The sequence below is a fragment of the Zalophus californianus genome, chromosome 2, assembly GCF_009762305.2.
Source record: "Zalophus californianus isolate mZalCal1 chromosome 2, mZalCal1.pri.v2, whole genome shotgun sequence".
NCBI lineage: Eukaryota > Metazoa > Chordata > Mammalia > Carnivora > Otariidae > Zalophus > Zalophus californianus.
Window position 1 is genome coordinate 53,495,551 of NC_045596.1, and position 7,411 is coordinate 53,502,961.

A 7,411-nucleotide genomic window follows, 5' to 3' on the forward strand; every position below is an offset into this window, starting at 1 on the left:
TTTCTATGTTCTTTCATAAAACTGCATGTGAGTCTACGATCTCCATATAAAATTTTAATTAAGATATTGTTTCTAGCTCTGTGCATCTATTAAGCACTCATAAACGTGTGTTGAATACACATAGAAACCACAGTTATATTAATATAGCGATAAATACAAGTGTGTGGGAGGAGAACACAACTATGAGAACAAAGCAGCGTGATGGAATGACATGGGTTGCAGCCGATTCCACATATAAGTGATTCCAGTTTGGCCAAAAAATATGTACAGGAACAACAGTTGATCCTACGGCTTTTGCACCGTTCTTCTGCTAAGTTTATGCTGCACCCTGAGTAGCCATTCAACAGAACTGTGCTGGTGCCTCATGACATTTTAAAATAGTGCAGATACTAGTGATGCCATGTGTTAGCGGTTTATAGCCATATTCCTGCTCATCTTAAAAGTGTTTTGTCCAAGTGTGAAGGGAAGTCTCTAAACCAAAAGTTGTCAATGGTCTTATTTTAAAACTGTAAAAATAATTTTGAAGTTACTAATATTGAAGATAATTATGAAAAAAAAACTAAAGTAGGGGCACCTGGGTGGCTCAGTTGTTAAGCGTCTGCTTCTGGCTCGGGTCATGATCCCAGGGTGCTGGGATCGAGCCCCGCATCAGGCTCCCTGCTCAGCGGGAAGCCTGCTTCTCCCTCTCTCACTCCCCTTGCTTGTGTTCCCTCTCTCACTGTGTCTCTCTCTTTCAAATAATAATCTTTAAAAAAAACAGAAACAAAACTAAAGTATATATTGCAAACAAACCAAATACCCATAAATTTAAGATCTAAAAAATATTTGAATCATATGTATTTGTGGGGTTTTTGTTTCCTTACTATTACTTGTTTATATGAATGATAAAAACAAAAGGCCAGATGAAGAGGTACAGAGGGTAAGGTCTGGGAAGATCTCGAGCACAGGAGTTTCTGTCCCCTTGGAGTTTGGGATGTGTCAATATCCTGGCATGTGGATGTGTTCACCAACCCAGAAACTCTCCAAACCCTATAATTTAGGGTTTTGTGGAGGTTCTATAATGTAAGAATGATTGCTTAAAACATTGGTCATTAGTGATTAAATCAATTACTGTCTCTCTCTCTCTCTCTCCCCCCCCCACCCCGCCTCCGACTCCCCCCCCCCCCCCCGGGTGTTTCTGTGTGTTCGGGAGGTGGTGCTGAAAGTTCCAATCCACTGATGATTACATGGCTGGTTCCTCTGGCAACCAGCCCCCATCCAAAAGCTGTCTAGAATCTTCTCAGCTAGGAGTCATCTCGTTAGCGTACTAAAAGACTCTTTTAGCCTCAGGAGATTTCAAGGTTCTTAGGAGCTCTGTGCCAGGAATTGGGGCAGAGGCCAAAGGAATATTTTTTTTTTTTTTATATCACAACTGTAGTCCTATATTAAGACATTTTAAAATTTATCTTTCAAGTTTCCTTTAATCTCTAGATTTTTCCTCCATCCATATTGTTTACTTACAGTTTGTTGGACGAGGGATGCTTGCCCTATAAAATTTCCCAGTCTGGGCTCTGCTGATTGCACAATGATGGTAAAGTTTATCATGGTCTTCTGTCCCTGTATTTCCTGAAAATTTGCAGCTAGATCCAGAAACTGGTTCAGACTTGGGTTAAGTCGTTTTGGCCCAACTACAGGAAACACTTCATAACTAGTTATCTCTCTCTTTGTAATATTAGGCTTTGACGCTTAATGCTTTTATACGTTAAGTTATTGGAGATTGTTAAGTGGTGATTTTCCAATTTATTTAAACTAAGAAGAAACAAAAGAAGTTCACCCATTTCTCCCTACCCCACCCCTCATTAAGTTAGAAAACGAATATACAGAGCACTCTAACTTTTGTAGCATTCAAGTATTTTCAGTTTTTATGAAATTTATGCAGCCATTATGTTCAAATTTTCCTCACTTCATTAACCGTTAGCTATTTTACATACTTTGTCCATATTATTCTGCTCTTTATATCTCTAGCAATTTTTACTGAATGCTAGGTATTGTGAATGATACATTGTGGAGTATCTGGATTTAAAGCAGGAAATTTCTGGGACTCACCTGACTGCCCTGAGTATTCAGTGAGTTCTCCCCATGTCGGCTCATGGAATTCTAACATCTCCCAATTCTGTTTGAGCTCTACAAGTTTTTGAGATTACATTTCCCCAGTAGTTGCTGTTTTTCTGTTTGTAGATTATACACATATACAGCCAAAGATTCCAGATATTTCTCTGGAGATGTATGGAAAATTGTTCCTGAGTACCTTCCTCTTATCCAGTACATCTTCCTGATAATTTCAGCTTTCTCAGCCTCCCCAATAGTCTATCTGTTTCCTCATCTCAGTAAAACTCGTATGTCCTGCTTGTATTTTCTGTTGCCATATTGTGTTCCAGAAATCCCCTCTATACCAAGATCCTGAACAAATGTAAGTCTTACATATTTTTTCTTTTTTCATAAGGGACACATTCCTATAATTCCTAATTTCTGTATCTGAAAATAGTTGTGTCATATATTTTGTTCTCTTTTCTGGTGTTTTACATAAGGTGGTCTAGTCCTATACCAGTATCTCTTTCACCATCAAAGGCAGAAGTCTGGATTCATTTTGAAGGGAGAGCTGACATGATTTGCTCATGGATTGCATGTGAGAGATAAAGAGAAGTCGGGAATGACTATAAGACTTTGACCTTGTTTACTTAGAATGATGAAGTTACCATGAAGGGGATAGGAATCACCTTGGGAGGGGCAGGCTTTTTGTTTGTTTCTATTGTGGGGAGAGGTATGAATACCAAAAACTGAACTTTTAGATTTTGTAGATTTGAGATATCTGTTAGAATCCATATAGATACACTATGTAGGTATATAGATATTTAAGTGTAAATTTCAGGAAAGAAATGTAGACTAGCAAATTAATTTGGGAGTTCTCAAACATGTAGAGAGGTCAAGGGACTAGAAAACATTCCCCTAGGGATCTAATGTACATAGAAAAAGAGACAAGTAGACCTTAGACCTTTGACCTACTTGAGTCCTCATTAATGGAAAATAAGTTATCAGTTGAATCACTTTTAATGGAAAATGATTTTCCTCTACCTTTTTTTTTTCTTTTGCTATTTAGGCAGTTACATAGTGGTAGAACTTTTTTGTTTGCCAAGAGCACAGTAATGGGGAGAAAGAAATTAAGAGAGGAAAGCCTAGAGGAGACTGAAAAGATTTTAAATAGCTGTTATTGAGACAGTGAGTTCAGATGTGTTATTTTTCTTCTATCACACTCAATTATAAGGGGAATAAGCATTTTGCACTATTTTATTTATTTTTTTGTATGCCAGTCTGTGATTAGTGCGGCACATTAAATAAGAGCTAACCTGGACTGGACTCATACCAGCAGTTAGGTGCTTATTCTAAGTGCTTTGCTATACTATATTTCATTACAACAAGGGGACACTTTTTTTTTAAGATTTTATTTATTTATTTGAGAGAGAGAAAGAGAAAGAGAGCACAAGAGGGGGAGAGTCAGAGGGAGAAGCAGACTCCCTGCTGAGCAGGGAACCTGATGTGGGACTCGATCCCCGGACTCCAGAATCATGACCTGAGTCGAAGGCAGTCACTTAACCAGCTGAGCCACCCAGGCACCCCAACAAGAGGACACTTATGAGATGCACCATTATTAGTAAACCACTAAGAAATAAACATTACCCGTTAAACTGATGATGGCATATCATCAAATCTACAGTGCATCTCAAGTTTTTAAAATGTTAATAAATAAAAAAATTCAGCTTAGCATTTATACACAATTACACTTTTTTAAAGCTCTGGTCAACTCTCTAAAGGAAGCAGGAGAAAAGATGGAAGAGAAGGAGAAATGTATAAGGCAAACTACGCATGTGTTTGGAATAGCATATGTCATATAGGAGACGCTCAACAAAATTTACTCATTTGCTGAAGAAATGAATGGTTCACCTTTGTATTTCTATCTGACATAAGAGCTTATAAAAGGAGACTTCCTGGGAAAGTTTCAGGTGGGACTAGTTGAGTTATGAATTTAGTAAAAGATAACTCTTGGAATACATCAAGAAAAAATAAAGTTATTCAATTTCATTACATTTGACTCCATATTGATTTCAAGTTACTTCATACTGTGGATAATGTTACTTTTAAGCCACGGACAAAAATGATTTTCTGTTTGGTTCCATCCCAAACTAATGTTAGTATTTGAATAATTGAATTTGAAATTGCTTTCTTTTGTTTACTGAAGCAGTGGTGGTTATATCACACGACTGTAAATCACTTAGGCAGTAATAAAGATGCTTCTACAGTATCATACAAGACCTACAGTATTGTCTGTGCATTTTGTGAGACAAAGGCCATTTAAATATTTTTTAGTTTGTGTGAGATTTTACCTAATTTTAATGCAAATAGTTATTTTTATTACATACTACATACATTTGAGGGTATAAGAATATTTTTCTTGATTGCACAAAATTCACTGCAAAATACATAAATACCGCTCTCTAAGAGCATTTCCACAATGACTGTAAAGTGAATAGAAAGCATTTTTCAAATTTTCAAGTGGAAGTGTAGGGGAAAGCAGGATGAAAGGTGACTGAGATCCAGCGTTTGGTGAGTTGGCAAGGTCACTTAATTAGCAGGTTGCAGAGTTATGGACGGGACCCAGGATTTTCTTGTCTAAAAAAGGCTGCAGATTAGTGTATTCAAGAAGAGGAGAAAGAAAATCTAATTATGGTCTAGATCATTTTATATCAGAAACAACTGTAGAAACTTTTAATTCTTTAAAACTCAATTAGGTGTTGTTGAATCACAGACTTGTACCTCCTAAACAAATGTTAAAAAAAAGAAAAGGAGAAGGAGAAGGAGAGAAGGAGAGAAGGAGAGAAGGAGAGAAGGAGAGAAGGAGAAGGAGAAGAAGAAGAAGAAGATAGCAGGAAGGGAAGAATGAAGGGGAGTAAATCAGAGGGGGAGACAAACCATGAGAGACTATGGACTCTGAGAAACAAACTGAGGGTTCTAGAGGGAGGGGGTGGGGGGATGGATTGGCCTGGTGATGGGTATTAAAGAGGGCACGTTCTGCATGGAGCGCTGGGTGTTATACGCAAACAATGAATCATGGAACACTACATCAAAAACTAATGATGTAATGTGTGGTGACTAACATAATAAAAAAACACAAAACAAACAAACAAAAAACTCAATTAGGTGTGTGTATGGTCCACTGGTATCCAGTTTTAATACCTACCTGTTCCTGTAAATACCATGTTCCTCCACAACCCCAGCTTCGGCGCTCTTGCTGTTAGCAGCGAATTCTTTTTCACATAGAGTCACAAATTGGGAATAAAGTTCTAACCCCTCTTTTCCAGAGTTAGAGTGATACTGCATGTTTCTTCCTTTTACTCTCCCCTCCCAGGGATGGCTTGAGGGATGATAAGAACATTGTCAGGTAGACCTAATATATGCTTGCCATTTCCTTTTCCCTTAATTTCGTATTTAACAATATACTAACCATTTTGGAAAGAAGTTCTTTATTAGCTCCCTTGCTGAAAAAACACACATAGATCACTAAATCTCTCTGAACCTCTACCACTGGGCCTTGGTGACCCCTTAGCAGGGTTTACTTGCAGCTAGGTGTGCAGACACTGCTGCAGAAGCACCCGGGGCCTGAGGTATCCTGCCACTCTCAGCCAGGTTTCCAACCTGCTGTAATCCAACAGGTTCAGGTCCCATGCTCAAGGCCATTTAAGTTTTTACCCATGATAATTTACATGTAATGAATGGAAGAATTATATTTTGAGTACAATTTCTGGTAGTTAATGACTGAATGTGTTTCCCCAAAATTCACATATTGAAGTCCCAACTCCCAATGTGATGGTATTTGGAGGTGGGGCCTTTGGAAGGCAATAAAGCTCAGATGAGGTCATGAGGGTACAGTCCTCATGATGGAATTAGTGCCCACATAAGAAGAGACTAGAGAGTCTACACTCTTTCTTCTCTTTTCTACGTCCCTACAATTTGAGAATACAGCAAGAAAGCAGCCATCTGCAAGCCAGGAAGGGAGTCTTCACCCTACTCTAATGATGCTGGCATTATGACCTCAGACTCCATCCAGAACTGTGAGAAATAAATGTCTGTTGTTTAAGACATCTAATCCATGGCATTTTGTTATAGCAGCCTGTGCTAGGACATTGGTATTGGATTTATATATTTTATATTTATGACTTCTAAATATAGATTTTCAAAGGCCTGAATTTTTTCATGAATCAAAAATTTTTAAATACCCTCTATTAGCCATTTCTATTCAATATTATGGAGTTAGGGAACAGTTTCTGAGTCCTCATCTAAAGCTGTGTTCTCCTGCTTAGTAAGACTTCTATAATCTGTGTTAGAGGTCAAGTAGTAGCTCCCTAAAATAATAAATGTCATTCATCCATTATTGCTTTGTAATTTAAATGTAAATAATAAAATTAGAAAAGAGTGGTCAACAAATAAACTCTTAGATATTTCAATACGCATGTTTCACTATACAATAAAACTTGTCACTATTACATATGAAAAGAACCTGGACACATGGCAATATAAGAAAACTTTGTCAGAAACTTTGACATTGAAGCAGTCTGTCTTTTCTCCTCTGCAAAATTTCAGGTCACCATATATGGTATGAGCTTGAGCCTTGATGATCTACACAGGAAGGATGAGGTATTAGGCAGAGTATTACTTCTTCACCTCACCCTCCCTCAAGTTAGTCACTAGATAATACAAGAAATACAGTTAATTTCTTTTTGATTTATGAATATAGAGTCTAGAGCAGAGATCTTGAAGTTCCTACATAAATCCAACCACAGCACAGCCTTATAAAAGAAACACTCAATTAGCTCCACTTCCACAAGTTATTAAATCCAAACCTACAAGGCAATGTAAAAATATTTTTAAAAAAGTAGATGTTGCACAATTAATTGCTACACTGACTGAATTCCTATAATACAGAATTTCTATTAAAAACTTTATAAGCCATACTTTCTATTCATCTGTAGAAAACACTCAGAGAAATTACCAACAGCTTAATGATGACTGGCATGTATTTTTTTTTAAATTGGGGTAACTTACATCTTTTTTTCTTTAACCATTCACATGTATTTTTATATAACAACAACAAAACAAACCCACATACTTTTAGTAAAAAAAAAAAAATAAGGATGAATGTGTTACCAATCTTGAAAAGGGAAGAAACATTTGTCCAAATAGAACATTAAAAAGACCCTCAAATTCCTCACAAAAAAAAAAAAAACAATTGAACTCCATACTATCCAGCAATTCCACTTCTGGAAATACATCCAAAGGAAATGAAAACACTACGTTGAAAAGATGTCTGCACCCCCATGTT

At 37.1% G+C, this 7,411-nt stretch overlaps 1 pseudogene; it reads right to left on the reverse strand.

The window, feature by feature from the left end:
• The window catches only part of LOC113925578, a 29,107-nt pseudogene extending 23,350 nt beyond the window's left edge, over nt 1-5,757 (reverse strand).
• Nucleotides 5,758-7,411: the final 1,654 nt, after the last annotated feature.